Consider the following 20,026-nt stretch of genomic DNA (forward strand, 5'->3'; position numbering starts at 1 on the left):
GTAAAAATCAAAAATTCAAAGGTCCCTAGATAAAAACAAGAGCACCTAGCGAGTTTGGCTGATCTTGGGGGAAAAAAGATTCATAGTGACCCTAACGTTCTTCATTGCTAGGAGAGGGAACTATTAGTGCTGAACAGAAAGTTGTGTCTTATCCGTGGTATGTGGAGAATGTGTTGTTATTCCCTAAAAGTGAGACTATATTTTGCACCAAGTTGGAAACATTTTATTATGCTCCTACCTAAGATTTTGCATGTGTTGTGTCTTGCCCGCCCTCAGAGCAGCCGGGGCCTTCTTACCTGTTCCCGAACACTGAGGATTGTATGCCTCCCGGCCCAAGTCCTGGCTCCATGCCCACACAAACTGCAGAAGAAGGAGCATCTCCCTGCCCCAGCCCTGACTCCATGCCCAGGCAAACGGAGCAGCTAGACCCCTCCCCCTCCTCCACAGCAGGTGAGCCTGAGGAGGGTTTACTCCCAACAACAGCTGATTGAAGTAATCCTCGCATCAGAAGATTGGAGAGGCGGAGGCAACAGAAGGAAGGGAGGGGCAGGCCTTAATGAGTGCTGAGTCATGGAGCCACACCCCATGGCCTATATAAAAGATCTACTTTCTGGCAGTCTCTGAGTCAGGCAAAAGTCGAACTTATCTTGCTGAAGTCACTTACTGGTCTCCTGCCTGCTCTGAGGACTTTGCTAGGACTTTGGGCAGAGCTGCAGAGGCAAGCCTGATTCGGATTTCCCTGACCCAGCCGTCAGCGGAGGAGTGGGACACGACAGCATGAACGAACTTCATTTTTAACAAACAGCAGCAGTAGAATCTCTCAGTGCAAAAAACTAAGTTTGAGAATCACTCTTCCTAGTACTTCACTATTTGTTCACACCAAGGACCAGTCGTAATATTCTTCCCCCTCCCTTACATACACATGTTATAGGTGGGGACCTCATGCCACCATCCTATGTATTATGCCTTGGTTCCTAACCAGAATATTATTATTTTTTGCATTTATATCCCGCCCTTCTCCGAAGACTCAGGGCGGCTTACACTATGTCATAATTTTGGCATAATAAGACATCCATAGTGGAATAGGCTTAATTTCTAAGCAATAGTGTCAACGCCCATCTAGGCAATATTTGAACGAGCTTGGAAAAGCACCATGTTACAGACCTCAGTTCAGATATGTGTATGTTTTTATGACTTCTTAAAAAGGTTAAGAAGTGGATAGAGTCAGAAGAAGACATTTGGCAAAGGACAAGATGATGGCTCTTTCTCATTCTGTCAGACTAACCAGATTGATAGTTGTATTTTACCCCCATACCGGCATCATGAGAGTGTCTTCCACTGCACTGAGGCAGGAAGCTACTTTAAGGGAACTACCTGAATGACTGGTCCAGGGCTGTCAATCCTCTTGTGTAGGCTCAGAGCCCCTTCTGTTACTTCATTCTCCAGATTTTATACTCTAGTAGAGTTTGCCTTTCTTCCATCCCTCCAAAACAGGTCATTATTTGAATATCCACACCTTCGTTTCATCAAGAACCATCTTGGAAATCAGGATGGCAGTATCGAGTTTAAAAAGGAAATAAAATAAAGTAAAAGATGCTAGGCCACTGTCTGGTAAAGGAGGATAGAATGGAGGAGTGTGATGGCTCTATATTTTTTAAAATGTAAAAAGATACTGGCAATACTGAATGTGGAATTTGGTCAAGTTGCAAGGCCTTGGAGTTGCACAAGCGGCTTACCACCGCCCTGAGTCCCTTGGGAGATAGGGCGGTATAAAAATATGATTAAATAAATAAATTAAATAAATACCACTAATATGCCAGTGGAACAAAAATAGACCCTTTGTGTCTTCCAAAACATGACAGATCACATTTAAAAAAGACAGAAGAAACTTCATCGATGAAGTATTTATGAAACTAAGCAAAATCAAATTAAAGGTTTAAAAAATATTTTCCAGTATACCCAGGGGTGAAATCTACTTACCTTCCTTACTAGGTCAGAAGTGCATGCACCGCGCAGACCATTACTTCCTGGTTAAAACTAGGAAGTAATGATACTCAGGCAGGTGTCGCTAACAGATCACTGAACTACCGGCCATGATCACTAACAGATTGTGCGATCCGGTCCAATCCGGTAACATTTCACCCCTGAGTATACCATACCTATGGAACTTTTATGAAATGCAGAAGGTACTTGTGCTGAAAACCACATCATTCCTTATATTGGTGATATTTAGGTGTGAACCAGAGGTGGGTTTCAGCAGGTTCTGACCAGTTCTGGAGAACCAGTAGCAGAAATTGTGACTAGTTCGGAGAACCAGTAGTAAAAATTCTGACTGGCACCGCCGCCATCTATTCTCTGCCTCCCGAGTCCCAGCTGATCAGGAGGGAATGGAGATTTTACAGTAACCTTCCCCTGGAGTGGGTGAGAATGGAGATTTTACAGTATCCTTCCCCTGCCACGCCCACCAAGCCACACCCACAGAACCGGTAGTAAAAAAAATTGAAACCCACCACTGGGGTGAACAGAGAAAACAGCATGATTCATATAAAAGAGAAAGAACTGAGCTGGCTCAGAGAAACAGTCAGAAGTGCAGAAATGATGACAAGGTGGGGAAGAGACCTTTAAGAAGAGGAAAGACAAAACTAAATGCCAAATGTTTATTAAATGGATTGTTCACAAGCCATGTACTGCTTCCAGCCCTCTTTATTATACACTTCAGGCACCACAGGATGACAATGCCAAAATCTTCCCACCCGTTTTGGATTTTCTTATAGGAAAATTCTATTTTGGGTTGGTTTGTTTTTTTAAGTTCTAGTTTCTCTTCTAAGAAAAGCAAGGCGTTCTGAGATAGACTCGCTATATCTAAAAGAACCCACAAAACCTTGAGAAATGGCCCACCTGTTTCTGTGACATCACATATTGCCACCCAGCTTTCTGTGACTTGTGGCTGTTGAAAATATTCCTTAGAAGAAAACAAAAAGTGACTCCTTGGCTCCCACCTCTCGCGGCTTTGAAATAACCTACCATTCCAAAGAGTTAATACTATTCTCTCCCCCCCCCCCATCTTTGCTTCCTAAGGTGATAATTTCTTAATGGTTAAAAGAAGAAGAAATAGGCAGGAAGTGGGGGATGCAGGAAGGCAACGAATGAAAGGTGACATCTCCTTGACTTTTTCTAAAATTCCAGACTTGAGATAAAAATAAAATTCTCATCTGGACAAGGAATAGTTATAGGCCATGGGAGGGATGCACATGGAGCGGTGAGGGAGGAAGGGGACACCCACCTAGCCAGCCAGATCAGCCGAATCAACCCTGGCGATCAATGGGGTGACAGATGTCGCAGCTAGATCACCCTCACATCCTAGACCATGGAAAACTCACTCAGGCTCTCTCTTTATATCCAAGGGCTCCACACTGTCAGACTGGTATCCCAAGCCATTCAAGTTAAAGATTAGCTTCTAATTTAATGTAGCCACATTCTAACAGGAATTAACTTTGGTACCCCTGATTTTTTTTAATTTGGGGATAAAGACGTTGCAAATAAGAATAATGCATACTTTCGTATAACGATGATTGTAAAATAGCATCTCTGTCCGTCAGTGGTGGGATTCAAAATTTTTACAACTGGTTCTGTGGGCGTGGCTTGGTGGGTGTGACTTGGTGGGCATGGCAGGGGAAGGATAAAATCCCCATTCCCTCCCCACTCCAGGGGAAGGTTACTACAAGAATAGATGGGGGCGGGGCCAGTCAGAGGTGGTATTTACCGGTTGTCCAAACTACTCAAAATTTCTGCAACCGGTTCTCCAGAACTGGTCAGAACCTGCTGAATACCACCTCTGCTGTCCGTTTGGACTAGATAAAGAGAATAGAAGGATGCTGGCTCGCCAACATGACCACCCACATCTGATGACGGGTGTGGCACAAGAAAAAGAAGAAGAAGGATATTGGGGTGGATATTATTAGTTACATCCTAACATTCCTATTTAATCCAACTGTTTCCCACCTCCCTCATCAGTGGTACATCTTTGGGTAATCACTGGGCTGCCATCGCTCCTCTCCATTTCTTCCACCCAGGCTGTGGGGCCTAAGGTTCAACCCTAGCTATGTCACTATTGAATCTACAGTGCAATATTATGCATGTCTGCTGAGATAGATAGATAGAAAGAAAGAAAGAAAGAAAGAAAGAAAGAAAGAAAGAAAGAAAGAAAGAAAGAAAGAAAGAAAGAAAGAAAGAAAGAGGGGTGGGTGGGTGGGTGGGTGGATGCATGGATGGATAGATAGATAGATAGATAGATAGATAGATAGATAGATAGATAGATAGATAGATAGATAGATAGACAGACGGGTGGGTGGGTGGGTGGGTGGGTGGATGCATGGATGCATGGATGCATGGATGGATAGATAGATAGATAGATAGATAGATAGATAGATAGATAGATAGATAGATAGATAGATAGATAGATAGATAGATAGATAGATAGATATAGATAGATGAAAGGATGGATGGATGGATGCATGGATGGATGGATGCATAGAGATGAGAGAAAGAGAATATAAAATATATAAAATCTCAATAACTTTATCAAATGGAGCCCCATCCATGCTTTTATTATTTTTAGTACTAGTCTATTCTAATAAATCAGTAAATCACTAAACGCTCAGCTCCATTTAGTTACCCCGACTCCACCATGATACAAGGTATTGCTGATAAAAAGGAAAAAAAATATAGTCTATTCTAATTTATTCATTTCATTTTACTGAAAGATTTCACTCTATAAGTTAAGAAGCAGCAGTTACCCTACAGTTAACATCTGGGTCTTGGCCTTGAGGAGGAATCGCTCCAGTGATTATACTTTATTTCTCACCCAGTGCAAACCTATCCATCTTGACTCATAAATTCCTTTTGTTCACTGGAATTTATTCCCAGATAACTGAGGTTTGGATTACGATTTAAAGAAACATTAATATATGCTAATAGGAGGGTTTCAGATGTTTGTTCTCCTAACTGCAACATTTTCTTTTTAAAAAATATGAGGTTATCTATTAATTTACATTTTTTGTAATAGCTTAATGTATCAAAAAAGGCAGAGTATCAGACTGTTTGTCTTTTCTTTTTTAATGCCCAAGGTTTTTTTGGTGATCTCTTGTTTTCTTCTTTTTCATTTTTTATTTATTCAGTTTCTACACCACTCATCTCTCACCTAAGTGGCTTTGGGGAGTTTACAATAAAATGATAAACAATATAAATACATGACTAACAGTTAAGTGAAAAACAAAATGGCTGAAATTTTCAAGTTCGAAGTGAAAATCAGCATTAAAAAACTCCGTAGGCAACAAGGTTAACAAGGCAGAGAACATGCCTTCAAGCTACCCATCATCGCCATAAAACTCTTAGACCCCCTCATGCTAATTGGCAAAGCCATTCTTATTTATTCTTTTAAAGAAAACCTCTGGGAAGCAAGCAAGAATCTGAGATCCTGTAATGGTATCCTCCTGTTCTAATATATCTATCGTAAGTGATGCACATGATAAATTACAGCAAGCTGGATCTTGTTGTAGGGCCATTGTCATTACCAGAAGGTTATCTGGATTGATTCTATATCCACCTCTCTAGATTATATGTAACAAGAACTCAGTGTGAGTCTGTGCATACACACCATGGAATTTTAAAAGATGCTGATGTGATGCTAATCAGTTTCTGAATGAGATTGTTCAGGCAATGATGGATGGATTAAATTAATTAACCCCTATAATCCTTATAAATACTTAGAAGTCATTTCCGCCATACCTGTTAGATTATGTGTCCCACGGTGTCAAACTCGATCACATCAAGTGAGGTATCGTGATGTATCGCGATGTTTTTTGCCTTTGCGGAGCCGGGGTGGGCATGGCCTGAGCATGACACAGCTGGCCTCTGGGCTGCCACTTTGACAGGCCTGGTGTATCCTACGGCATACACAAATGGCAAACATCTTGTTACCAACTACATGAAGGTGTCCATGAAGCCACCAGAAGTCAGGCAATTTTTACCTTATACGGATATATCCATGCATCAGTTTTAAAAAAAGTAATTTCCCCCTTTTCAGAAAAAAAAAAGTTATGATTCAACTGATCCGAATCAACATCTATGCAATCTTTTTCTCAGCAGAGGGTTCCACTGAATTCAGTGGAAATGATGGATTATAGACTTAAGAGCTATTAAACTAGGCAACCGTTCTGTTTTTAAGTGACATTGATCGGTCAAGTTTTGTGAAAGGTTTACAATAGTTTAATTAACCTTTTTTAAAAAATCTGACATTTCAATGGTGGCCATTAAAGCAGAAGAAGACATGAAATGTGGGCCTCAGAGAGGCTGTAGGTACATTGTGAATCTCAGATTGGAGTAGGCCTAAATTTTAAAATGCAGACACTTTTGTGCAACATGTAAAACATGACAGGGGTGTCAAACTCGATTTCATTGAAGACTGCATCAAGGCTGTGTTTGACCTCGGGAGGGGCGTCACCAGGGGGCATGGCCAGGGGGCGTGGCCAACTCAACATCACTCATATCGGGGGCGCCTGTGGCGGTCCAAGCACTCTGCCAGCGAAAATGGGCTCCCACATTCTGTTTTCGGCTGCGACGGCCTCCTGCAACCCCCTGCCAGCAAAAATGGAGCTCCATTTTTGCTGGCAGAGGCAGTGCGTTGCTGTTTCCAGGGCGGCTCTTTGGGCCAGATCTAAGCATCCCGCAGGCCAGATCTGGCCCCCAGGCCTTGAGTTTGACACCTCTGATGTAAATAAGTGTGAATCGACCAAAAAAGAACAGGCATGGCAACTATATCTATTCTTGAATAATAGCAAGGGAAGATTGCCTTACATATTGAGACTACGGTATGAAAGAGCTATCTTTCATAGTCCAAATATGGCATCTGATAGTATAGTATATCAGATGCCAAAATGCCAGATTTTTCACAGCAAAGGAAAACATAGGCACGCACAGACATTTTTGGCATTCTCACAAGCTGGCAAAGGCATCATGAGGGCCATCTGTGAAAGTGGATTGTATGGGCCACACTGGCCCAGAAAAACTCCAGGAGATAAGGCAATGGAGAAGTTGTCCCAGCACTTGTCAGAGCCAGATGTTTTAGGATTACAACTCTCAGATTTCCCAACTAAAGCAAAACAGCCGTGTTTTGCAGCTGACTAATAAAAAATGTGAGACTTTTTCAACATGGTTATCCCCAACCTTATGCCCTTCAGATGTATTGATACTCATCAGCCCTACAATTCTCATCCACAATCATTCCAGTGCAGAAGGGCACTAAGCCAAGGTGGTGATGGTAATAAGAGTACAAAAAGGATTCACCCCCACCAAAGATTATCCGCAGTGAATAATAATTCCCTGATTATTAGAGGAAATCTCAGTCCACTGTTCTATTTTTATACATAACTTATCCCAATGCATACCCCATGTCATGAAATAAGGAACAGGCATTCTGTTGAAGTCATTGCCGTGTGTGCTTTATTTTGCTTGTGGCAGGAGAATCTTGGGATTTGGGTAACAAAAATTCTGTAGATATCTGTAGATAAACTTCACAACTGTGAAGTTTATCCCTGTCTAGTGTGTGTCTGGGTGTACATGTGTGCTTCTTGTTTAGGAACAACTTCTCAGTAAAGATGTGTCTAAAAAACTATGCCCTCTCAGAATATAAACAGAGATGAAGAACTGGCGTTTGAAGGAGAGAATTGGGGAGGGGATGCAAAAGGATTGGCAACCAGTGCTGCTCTTCTATAAACATCCTCCAGCTGCTCCCCTTTTTCCAAACGGAGCCTTAGTTTGTTTTCAGTTAGGGCATCTGGTTAGGAGATTGGGAGTTTCCCAAAAAAAATTTTTTTATTTATTTATTTTTGTCAAGCATGTATTTTATGACAGATACACGTGTAAGCATAATTATAAACACATGTAAAGGGTATGAATAAAAGAAAACATTAGGACAGGGACGGTAGGCACGCTGATGCGCTTATGCACGCTCCTTACAGACCTCTTAGGAATGGGGTGAAGTCTACAGTAGACAGTCTAAGGTAAAAAATTTTGAGGGTTTGAGGAAGAAACCACAGAGTCAGGTAGTGCATTCCAGGTGTTGACAACTCTGTTACTGAAGTCGTATTTTCTGCAGTCTAGTTTGGATCGGTTTATCATGAATTTGTATCTATTGTGTGCTCTTGTATTGTTGTGGTTAAAGCTGAAGTATTCATTGGCTGGTAGCACATTGTAGCAGATTATTTTATGTACTATGCTTAGGTCAGACCGAAGACAGGGAAGTTCTAAGTTGTCTAAGCCCAAAATTTCGAGTGGTGGCATAAAGTATTTTGTTGCGAGCAGAGGAGTGGAGGAGTCTTCTTGTGAAATATCTCTGGACTCGTTCAATTGTATTAATGTCCAATATGCAGTGTGAGTTCCAGACAGATGAGCTGTATTCAAGAATTGGTCTGGCAAAAGTTTTGTATGCCCTAGTTCTTTCAGGAAAGAATCCGAAGACGCCTCTTCTTTGCACCCATCAGCCTCCCCCAGCAAATATGCCTTGTTCAGGGTTGGGCAAGACAGATTTTATAACAACCCAGCAAATGGAAAATGATACATCCTTCTGCCAGTAAAAAAAAAGGAATATATAGAAATAATAGAATATTATATTATTATATCATAAACAGGATCTTCTGAAGTAGATGGAAATGTTTGTATAGACATCTGTCCCTCCACCGGACACAGGTTTAAGTGAGTAAAGCTTGTTAAACAGAGTGACAAAGACCACTTATCTCTCTAGCTGAGATATGAAGCATTTCACCCAGGAAGAAATTCACTGGCCCAATCAGAAAGATTTCTACTGAATTGGTTAATAGAACTGAAGAGAGTGGGTGTGGTGACCCAGTGGTGAAGGTGCTCACCTCCCACTTGGAAGATTGAGAGTTCCATGCTAGGTAATGGTAGATATTTCTCTCCTAGGGCACAAAGAAAAAAAAAAATCTGCTGCGAATTCCACCTGGCATCAGGAAGGGCATCCAGCCAGTAAATGCTCACCACCATCCAGTCACCCTGCCCTGCCCCAAAGAATTAAAGGAATTAAGGGTCATTAAAAGGGAGTTAATACAACTGAGGGATTCCAAGACTGCTGTCTATTCAAATTGTGGTTGTTAGCTACATACATGTGTGCATATATGCAGTATGATCAGCACATATTTGAACACTGAAGTGTCGCCAGGGAGGCTGCATTTTTAGAAATCCAGAAGAGAAAATAAAGATTTAGCCCAGTGGTAGTCAACCTGGTCCCTACTGCTCACTAGTGGGCATTCCAGCTTTCATGGTGGGCGGTAGGGGTTTTGTCCGATACTGAAGCACTTTCCTTTTTTTTAATTTAATTGGCTTTTTAAAACAAATTTATAGCATTATTTAAAAACATTTTCATTAAGTTTTCATAAAATTCCCCGTGACAATTTAAATTTCTGAAAATACAGTATACTATCTGTATCGCCCGCGCATAAATATAGTTCACATTACGTAAGTGAAACTAAATGGCACTATAGTGCGACCGCAAACAAAAGAGCCTCGTCCTAGAATAACTTGCGTATCTCCCCCCACACCACCCAACTGTAACAGACAAGCAGAGCTGGTAGCCGGCACCCCCACCTCAAACCCAATCCACGATGCGCGAGAGGCATGCGCAGACGACGATATACGGTGCATTACTGTGGAACTGGTGGGTGGTTAGAAAATTTTACTACTAACAGAGATACAAAAGTGGCCAGTAGATATAAAAAGGTTAACTACCCCTGATTTAGCCCATCAATGGGTTCACACAGCAAATTTCTGAACCACTTGATTCAAGTAAGAATGTCCACTCAGGATCAATTAAGACAAACTAATCAGACCATAACAGTGATGAAATCTTGGGAAAGCAGACATGATTGAGATCCTAAGGAAGCAGAAATAGGACGTTTGGGAGGAATTGCGGCAAAAATTATTTATTTATTTTATTTTATTTAGTATATTTATATATGGCTGCCCATCTACCAAAGGCACTCTGGGCAATAAACAAGATAAAAAACAATAGCAATTTCACCACCCTTTAAAAAAAAGGGGCTGCAGTCCCTAAAATACCTTAATTAGGGCATAACAAATGCACCCGTATTAACAAACAAACAGACTAATATTAATATCCTGGCCCCGGGTGCCTGGAGGAATGGTTTTCACAGCCTTTCAGGAGGCCAGCCAAATCATCTCGGGAGGAGGCTGTTTTTTTGGTTTAGAAGGATATTAAGATCAGTGGTTAGCTTTGTGGATGATTTACTGTAGACTTACAAGAGGTTGTGGGCTGAATAACATCAAGCAAAAACTGTAAGTTTAAAAATATCCCCGGCCCACCTGGTTTCATTCCCTGTGATGCCTTTGTCTCGTCTTTATGCAGAAGTGCTTTAGAACAATATGTCAGAACAGTGCCCGATTTGAAAGAAGCCCAGTTAATTAATATTTGTATATACATTCATATGCAGCTGAAGTTATCGTAAATCGTATATCAGCATGCAGTTGAAGTTAAAGGGCTTTTCTCTTTGTCATGAAGCTGCTCCTCTACCATATTGTCAGCATTTCAAAACCATGAGGTTGAAAGGAACAGAATCTGATGTTAAGTGGCAGTGAAGGACACAGAAATAGATCGGGCTGCTCTGCCCTTTTCTGATATTCTCACCAGTGTAGAATACAAAACTATTTGTGTTCAGTTTGCCTGTCTGGGTCAATTGTTCTCCAAGCTATGGTTCTAACTTATGTGGTGTACTCCAGGCAGGAGTCCATGTTCCACAGCCTCTTCCAAAACATTAGATCAGACTCTAGACTGCTTTCCTGAAAAGCTCAACAGCTTTTTGTAAGAAATTATTGTTCGCTTCTCTCTCTCTCTCTTCCTCCCTTCTTCCTCCACTCTTCTCCTTCTCCTTCTCCTTCTCCTTCTCCTTCTCCTTCTCCTTCTCCTTCTCCTTCTCTGTCTTATCCGATTCTTGGACCTCACTTGTTATTAGGTAAACAAATCGCTGCAATTGTAATTGGGAAGAAACTCTCCCACCCCACCCTCCCCCACCCCATCCAAACAGGGACTATTGCATCTAAGGCTTTACTTCCATGAGTTTACTTTCTGAGTCGAATTTCACTTTAGGAACTCAGAACCGTAAGCGTGGTACGGAAGGTCTTCAGGGAAGGGAATTTATTCCCAAGACCCTAACAAGCCTGGGTCCAATACCTGATTGCTTCTATTCTCCTCCCATTGAGGAGAGGGGCTGTGCAACCCAACACGGCCAGCGCTGCCTGCCCTCTTTTCGCGGGCTTCCAGGATGACAGGTAGCTTTATGGGGTGGGATGGGGTGGGGTGGGGGGTATCAGCGCCTGGAGGGGCTCGTAGACATCCCTGCCGGCGCGCCACTTGTTTTGTCTGGAGAATTCACGTTGAATCCAGCCCCCCCCCCCATCCAATGCAAGGTTTAGACAATAGTGGGGGGAAGCCCCCACCTCCCCCTCATCTTCCCCCTCCCCCGCCTCCTTTTCTCCTTCGCCGCCTCCTCTCCCCATTTGTCTGCCGCAGCTGAAGGCAAACGGGACCGGCTGAGGGAAAAACAGCGCCAGAGCTCGGTAGGTTGCGAGTCGGACGGCCGGGTAGGAAGAGGGGATCCAAAGAGGTTCCAGAGGCAGCCTGGGGAGGAGGAATGGTGGACTGGCGAGGCGGGAAGGGGTGGGTGGGGGTTGAAGTCCCTCCAGTTTTCTCCTCTCCGTCTCTCCACCCGTTTCCACCTCAGCGCTTAGTTCAAGGCTAGGACTACGAACCCCGCAAGTGGGAAGGTTGGCGAGCGGAGGGACGAGCGCTTATTCCGAAAGCTCCCTTCTCTGGTTCTCGAACCGCTGGAAGGATGGCTGACGGGGGTAGGGGGGGGTGAGGGGGATTGGACGAGAGCGGGGATAATCAATCTAGTTTGTATGTTACAATCAGATGTGACTAATCTTCACACACGCGTGTAGAAATGACTTATGGGCTCGAGAGATTCCCCCCCACCCCGCAGGGAGTTAATATCCGTTAGAAACTTTACTTAATTATAAGGGGTGTGGGCGGAGAGAGAGACTCCGTGGATTTCAGCCTGCCCGGTTGAGAGACCTACAGCTGGCGCCCTGTGAGTAAACTGGATGGAGGAATTGCGCGCCTCCCGTCTTCCTAGCTCGGGGCTCTCCAAAGGTACCAGCCAGCGGGAGGGTAAACGGGAGAAGGTGCAGCATAAATCGCGGGTTTCCCTTTCGCAAGGCAAGGATAGGTTGGTCATTAGCTCCAGGGGCTCAGAAAAGGGGCGGGAGGGGGAAACGATCAAAACTTCGAGATACCAACAGCTCTTCTTCTTCTTCTTCTTCTTCTTCTTCTTCTTCTTCTTCTTCTTCTTCTTCTTCTTCTTCTTCTTCTTCTTCTTCTTCTTCTTCTTCTTCTTCTTCTTCTTCTTCTTCTTCTTCCTCCTTCTTCTTCCTCCTCCTCCTCCTCCTCCTCCTTCTTTTTCTTTTCTTCTTTTTCCTCCTCCTCCTCCTCCTCCTCCTTCTCCTTCTCCACCTTCTCCTTCTCCTCCTTCTCCTTTTTCTTTTCTTCTTCTTCCTCCTCCTCCTCCTCCTCCTCCTCCTCCTCCTCCTCCTTCTTTTCTTCCTCCTTCTCCTCCTCTCCTCCTCCTCTCCTCCTCCTCCTCCTCCTCCTTCTTCTTCCCCTTCCCCTTCCCCTTCCCCTTCTCCTTCTCCTTGGCTCCGCGGAACGCCCCACTGCAAAGGGAGCAATCCTAATCGCCGGGGAATAACAGAAGGGGCGAGTTCCCCTCCTTTCCCAAAAGAGGGGGGTCATTTGACCCCCTGTGGAGAACAGGGCGCTATATTAAAGGCTATGGGATTGCTCCACGGGGGTCTAGCGGTCTTTAATACATAACCCGTGGGCACACAATCTGTGGTAAATTCCAGGCTTCGTCGGAAGAAGCCGCACTGCTTAGGGAGAAGATCGCTCCCAAATAAATCGCGCACATCTTTAAAACAGCGTAAGCCAAGTTGCCCGGCCATGCTAGAACATTGGTTTTAGGGTTTTGTCGTCCTCCTCCCATCCCCCCCCCCCATCCCTGGACGGGTCTTATTTCAGCAAATCATTTGTTTGAAATGTGCGCGCTTTTAAATGCTCCTAATTCTTAGTTCTTTTGGATGAAGGGTAGGGCGGAATTGAACTATTTTAATTGAGTAGATCAGGGCAAGCAATGTGCATTTCCAGAGACCTCGCTGGAGCGGAGTACTTCCAAAATGCCCCTCGAGCCCTCGAACAATTTCAGCAACAACCTCCACTCTTGCAATTAAAACACCCCTAGAAAGTTTTCCAGTTGTACAGGGTGGACTTAGGGGGAAAGTGGACCGGGAGCAGGGGGCGGGCGGTGGGGGAAGAGGACCGAGAGGAAAAATGTATATGGACTTTTAACCCTAAGGGTGGGGAGCAGGATACGTGGACTGGAAAGGTTGGTTGTTAATCAAGGGAGAAATGGAAAATATAACCCCATTTGAGTTAGAAGAGAGGAAAAATATTTCTTTTCCTTCAAACCCTTTCTCTTCTAACACGGGGATGGAGGGGAGGGAGTGGGAATGAAACACTCAGGGGAACTTTATCGAACTGGTGTGTCGTTTTTCTTTTTGTGAATATCTCAGTGTTGTCCGATACAGCCCAAAGCATGTGAAAGTAACAGTTATTCCGGGGACACAGGTTGAAGGAGAACCGCGCAACTCAGTAAGGTCCTACTGACTGCGAGGGGCTTGCTCACGGGTAAATAGGGGTAGGTATGCACGCCCTTAACCCGCAAAGACTTCAATGCCGCCTATTCGGCAATAGTTGGTCCGCCAAGCGGAACTTGCAAGCGGCTGCCGATGTTTTCAACCAGGTATAGACAGATACATTTTGAGATGCTTCCTAAAGTGTTGGACGGTTTATTTATAGCTTGCCATACAAGTGCGTGCATCTATATATCTAATCTAATCTATATATCAAGACATATCTACGGTATATCGGGAAGTGCTTAATTTTACTGCTTTGCGGAGGGTGGGGGAATTCTAGGTGGCGGCTCCTCACTTTTAAGTCTCACAGCAATTTCGAGTAAGTCTCTGGCAAGCTTTTCTTCTTGCTTCTCCTATTTGCAAAATGGAAGCAGCTTTAATGGGAAATAATTGATGGCCGCTTAATTAATCACCATTTCCTTCTAGGGCTTAGATAAGATCTCGACCTATAAATCAGAATGCCTATTTTTGATTTTGCATTAGGTAAATTTTGTTTTGTCCCTGGCCGTAGCCTGTTATTGCATATTGCAATAAATGAGACGCTAACACCACCTTCGACCATCCCGAACAGTGATTCCCCTGTCCCACCACTATGTCTTTTCCCCCCACATCTTGTTTAGGACGGCTAAGGCCCGAACAAATCCCTGTTCCCACCGGGCTGTGCACAGATCCTACCTTTGCTCTTCTATGGGCACTTTTAACTGGGATTTAAAAGTCGCTGGGCACAGTTTTCCAAGGCAAGTCAATTGGACCCTAGCCACCCATCTGGCAAATTGAGTGAAAGTTCTCTCTGGAAATAAGAGCAAACGACTGCGCTGTTTTTGTTATTCCTTTCTTTTGTATAAAAAAAAAAAAGATGCCTCCAGATTTGACAGTCAGTGAATTAGGGTGGAGGGGAGGGAGGAGGTCTTGCCACCCTTTCATGCAAACATCACTAAATATTCCCTTCCTGGGGTGTGTGTGAAAAACTTGTGGGAAATGTTCCTCAGGGACAGCACAGATCTTCCTACACATGTTTGAACATTTCTAAGGGCTAATTGATGATGATGAAGAGGAATGAATTATTATGAATTGTATTCATGCTTGCATCAAAATGTTCCAGGGCTTCCAAAATTCTTTGTTTTCCTCACGTGTGTGTGTGTGTGTGTGTGTGTGTGTGTATGTATATATGTGTGCGTGTGTGTGTGTATATATATAAGCATATATTTATTATATATATATATAATAAAGCCAAGCTCCCAAACTCTCCCCATTGTTGCATTCAAGAGATGCAAAATGCATCTCTTTGCAGCCACAAAGTTAACCTTTGGATTCCCGCTAGAGCTAGACCTGTTGGATTAAGTGGTTGAAGTTTCCATGGGAGAACGCTCAGAGGTGCTCGAAAGCTCTTGCCTAAACTGATTGGGTTAGCAAGTCTGAAAGGATTGGCTTGCGAGGAAGGTTGAATATAAAAGGTGGTTTTACAGTCCGATCAAAGCTTGCAGCGACAGGAACTGTTTTCATAAATTTTGCTAAACTGGAATGGGTTTTTGGTTTAGGATGTAAATCCAGTTATTGTGATTGGTAAAGCACGGTTTTTTGGCTTAGTGCCACATATATGAGCCCACCCAATTGTGGCCTAGTCATCAAACCATAGTTAAGCAGACAAGATTTGGGTAAATATAAGCATCAGCCAGCGAGGTTGAAGGGAAATAGGATTTGGACAGAAAATATATTTTAGTATGAACTGGGAAAGAAAGCAGCTTATATCATGTCTCTTATTATTTGTTCAATTTTTTTTTCATGGATAACTTCATTTCGATAAATAGCTTCTAATTAATTTTAAAATGTTATTTGGACACATTTATGTCTAGTTTTCCTTTAAATAGCTCAAACTATATTTTATCCACTCAACTTGTTAAAGCAGGCTAGAATATCCTCTATCTGAATTATCAAATAATTTCATTCCAAGTAGGAATTTGAACCAACCTAACTTCCCAACCTAACCCAACAATCCCATCAGCTCTTTATTTTACATCATTTGTTCTGGCTCTCCTACAAAGCATGTCATATGGGTGAAAATAAGCTTAGGTATATAAACAAATCCAATTGTTTACCTTAAGTTGAAATGCTTGTGCATACATACATCTATTTATTTGGTGTTTAAAATTTACAGGATCATTCATATCAGTCTGGCATTATTTTATATAATATTATATATATTATAATATATAATATAAAATCTTTCTTTCTTTCTTTCTCTTTCTTTTTTCTTTTTTTCCTTCTCTCCTTCTTTCTTTTTCCTTCTTTCTTTTCAAGCTCATATTCAAGTGAGTTTTGAAATATAAATATTTAACGACAAGATCCTTAAATTTACTATAAAAAGTCACCCAGGACATAAACATGGAATAACCACAGCAAACTCGCACTTAGCAAATGGGTTCCTAAGTTCGAAACAGGACGGTGCAAAGACACAAAATTTAGCTTTACCTGCGGATTTTGTAAATCGTGCTAAAATATCACAGAATCTCTTTTTAAAAACAAACGCCTCATTTTAGCCATTTGTTTAAATTTATCCAGAATGAAAAAAACAAAAACAAAAAAACTAACATTCTTTATCTGGCCAAGTTTACAACGGCATCCAGAGAGTTTAATTCGTTGTTGCTGTTATTGCTAGGAAGAGAATTAAGTATTTAATCCAAAGCTTTTGAAAAGATCTTATTTATTTATTTCTTAATATATAAAAAAAATAGAACGGATTTGATTGTCCACCGAGCGCTAAGCCTTCCCAACAGCCAAAGCTTCGCCCGTTACGAGCTTTGGCGCGTTCGAACCCTCGCGGCACAAGTGAAATTCTCCGCCTTTGAAGAGAAAACTTCCGTTGGAACGTTCGTGCTCTCACCGTTCGCCGCCCCCACCCCGACCCCCGCACTCCCGGTTGCCGGATCGCCGGAGCCGAACAACCATTAGACAGCAGGGCATTTCTGGACGACGTTGGCGATCGGGGCAGCATTTGAAGGGACCAACCAAATTTTGGTTTTTCCCTTGTTTGTTTATTTATTTTATCACTTTAGCCATCGCACTGATAAAAAGAATCGTGAACGGGACAAGCGATCGTAGAGAGGTATAAGTGCGTAATGGATGGAAGCAGCAAGCATTAGAGTCTTCCCCGAAGCATTCCTATAATCTCCTTCAACCTCAAGTTTATCTACCCCACGTCCTAGTCAGTTTTCAGGGTTTTTTTTTTCTCTCTCTCTCTCTCTCTTTCTCTCTCCAATCAATTATTCAACTTATCCGCTGCCTCATTTAATCACCACGGTTTAAAATATTTTTTTCTATATCCCTAAAGCCTGTTTGACTGGGAGTTCCAAAGATGCTTTAAAAAAAAAAACAGCTGGACTTTTGTTTGTTTTTTCCTGGAATATCTTTGGCTTCTCTTCCAAAACTTCTTCAAGAAAGTCCAGTTGCCTTTTTAAAAAGCACCTTTGGAACAACTATGATCTGTATGACTGAGAATCTCCATAGACATTTGTCTGGCTGGGAGAACACCACTGACTTATACAGGTTTTCTCAAAGATAAACTGCAGAAAAGTGTAAGGAGGAATTATCCTATGTGGTTTCCCAGAAAAGCATACATTTCATAGAAGTAGGCTTCACTGAGTTAAACAGATATTCTCCCCCCCCCCCAAATAATGGGAATAAGATTGCAGTTAAAGGAATACAATCATACAGTTTCTTTCCTGGTTATTGGAACTGCAAGGATTCTGGAGCTGAGTTCATATAACATACTAAGCCAAGACTGGCTTAACCATGTTTACTAAATAAGCCATGTTTAAATGGGTTCACAAACCTCTAAGCCACAAACAAGTTAACTGTGTTTTAATTCCATATTTCACTCTCAGATTCAAACATTATATTGGGTTTGGGTCCTTGGTTTAGATTTGAGGTCAATTTCATTTGGATTAGGTATTGCCCAGAGGAATAACTTCAAATAATGAAAATGCTTCTCTATGAGTTCAAAGCCTCACAGAAGAGGCTGTCTCACTGTATCTCTGAGTGATTTACTGTTCGGTTCTGCCCCCTTCCTTTGCTTAATTTGTGTAGAGTGTGTCTGAATGAAGTCTGGTGTTGGTACATTCAATAATTCCCTTTAAATTGCTTACCTCTACAAAAAAAAGCATTCCTGCATGAGCTACTCCAGTGGTTTTGCTATTTTCCCACAAAGGGACACACCTAAAACAAGGAACAAAGAATAATTACTATATTATTTTATTCTATTTACATTACTGCCTTACCATACAAGCCAAAAACTGGAATTGCAAAGTGCATTTTAATTTAATAGGAAGTCCAGAACTTGCCCTAATCAAGACCCAACTATCAGTATCAATGTTTTGTCCTAAAACATTACAAAAAGCCAATAGCCTCAGAGCAGTGTGTGTGTGTGTGTGTGTGTGTGTGTGTGTGTGTGTGTGTGTGTGTGAGCATATACCAGCTCCTTCAGAACAGTTCAAAAGGGAAGTGAGAATCACATTTTTGTGGTGAGTATGGTCTCTGAGGGCTCCATCCTCTTTTTCTCACCACCTAGCTACTTAATTGGGCATTAACACAACAATCAATGTTAGCAGCTACAATCTGGGCTGCACAAATCCAAAAAACCTCTAGATGGCAGCAAAGTGGAAGAGATTTCACTGTCATTTGCTGGTGGTTCAGAGGGTTGCAGTCCAGACCTGTTAGCCATGGCATAATTCTTAGACACTATGGTTATTGCTTGTCTTAGGGTTAGGAACAATGGGCACTGTAGTATTACATATCTGGAAGGTATTAATTCATAAAAAGATAGACCTATTGTATTTGTTATTACACTTCCTATTACTTTGGCTCTTGGGGGGTGGGGCGGACTCCAGAAAAATAGGAATATGCGAAGGAAAGATGTTGATATTCGCAAAGAAACAAAAAATAATAATTCTACAATGGCAAGAACTTGCTGGATACAGTTGAATTCTTTACAACTGCAGTCCTGTGTTACAGCATTTATAATTCTGATTTAACCTTAGGCTCAGTCCTAGAATATTACAAACAAGTAAAAGGAAGAGCATTTCTTCTGGATAATCATGATCAGAATTCATATGACACTGGAAACAATTTTTTTTACAGCTAGAAATTTCCCATTTGACTCTTTAAAAAAACTAATGAAGATCTCATTTTAATATCTCCCAGGTAACCATGTAACGTGTCTTTCTTTTGCAAACATGTTTTTAAAAGTGAGGATATTTGTTTATTACAGAGTGGAGGGACCGTACATAAATGGTTATGAAATAAGAATTACATGGATTTTACCTTGACCATGAGCTGATTAACTGAATTCACTCATCACGCTAAATCACAGACTAAGATTTGTTTCATAACTATAATTGCCTAGATTCACATAACACCCTAACTTTAGAGAACCTAAAAAAAACCCAAGAAACCATCACATTATGATTTAGTACAATACGAGAAGGTTCTCTTTCTCTTCATTATATGGTGATAAAAATAACACCATGGTCCAGTGACAACTTCGGAGAACTATTGAGACAGCATTGCCAACTGATCAGAAAAAGTGTGAGGCTGCTCCTATGCATTTAACGTATAGCACGTGATTTCTCTAACACGAATAGGAACGTGCCAAAGCCCCCATCTACAAAAAGCAGACTCATAAAATCATGGAGATGAAAAAGACAATCAAGGTTAGTTAGTGCAATGTCTAGCTTTATGCACGAAATTGAGCAAAGACATTTTATTTATTTATTTAGTTGTTTGCTGTCCATCTCACTTCAGTTTGTCAGTTGTCCGGCTTCTGTTTCAAATCATCCAGCAAAAAGCAGCTCATTACATTCTTCGGAAATTTGTCCCACTGCTAAGTTGCTTTTGCTTTTAAAAAAACTTATTTAAGGTTTACCTGGTGGGCAGGTGGGGGGGGGAATCACTGGCAGCTGCTGCCTGGCCCCAGAGTGGGGTGGGAATGGGGATTTTGCAGTATCCTTCCCCTGCCGCACCCACCAAGCCACACCACGCCCACCAAGCCACGCCCAAAGAACCGGTAGTTAAAAAAAATGGATTTTATCACTGCCTAGACCTTTCAAGCATTTCAAGAGCTGAACTTTTTCCAGTCAAGGACGATATATTGCCTGTAGATTGTCTATCCCTGATGTAATTTTTTTGGGAGACA

This window comes from Ahaetulla prasina, chromosome 2 (assembly GCF_028640845.1).
Source record: "Ahaetulla prasina isolate Xishuangbanna chromosome 2, ASM2864084v1, whole genome shotgun sequence".
Lineage (NCBI taxonomy): Eukaryota > Metazoa > Chordata > Lepidosauria > Squamata > Colubridae > Ahaetulla > Ahaetulla prasina.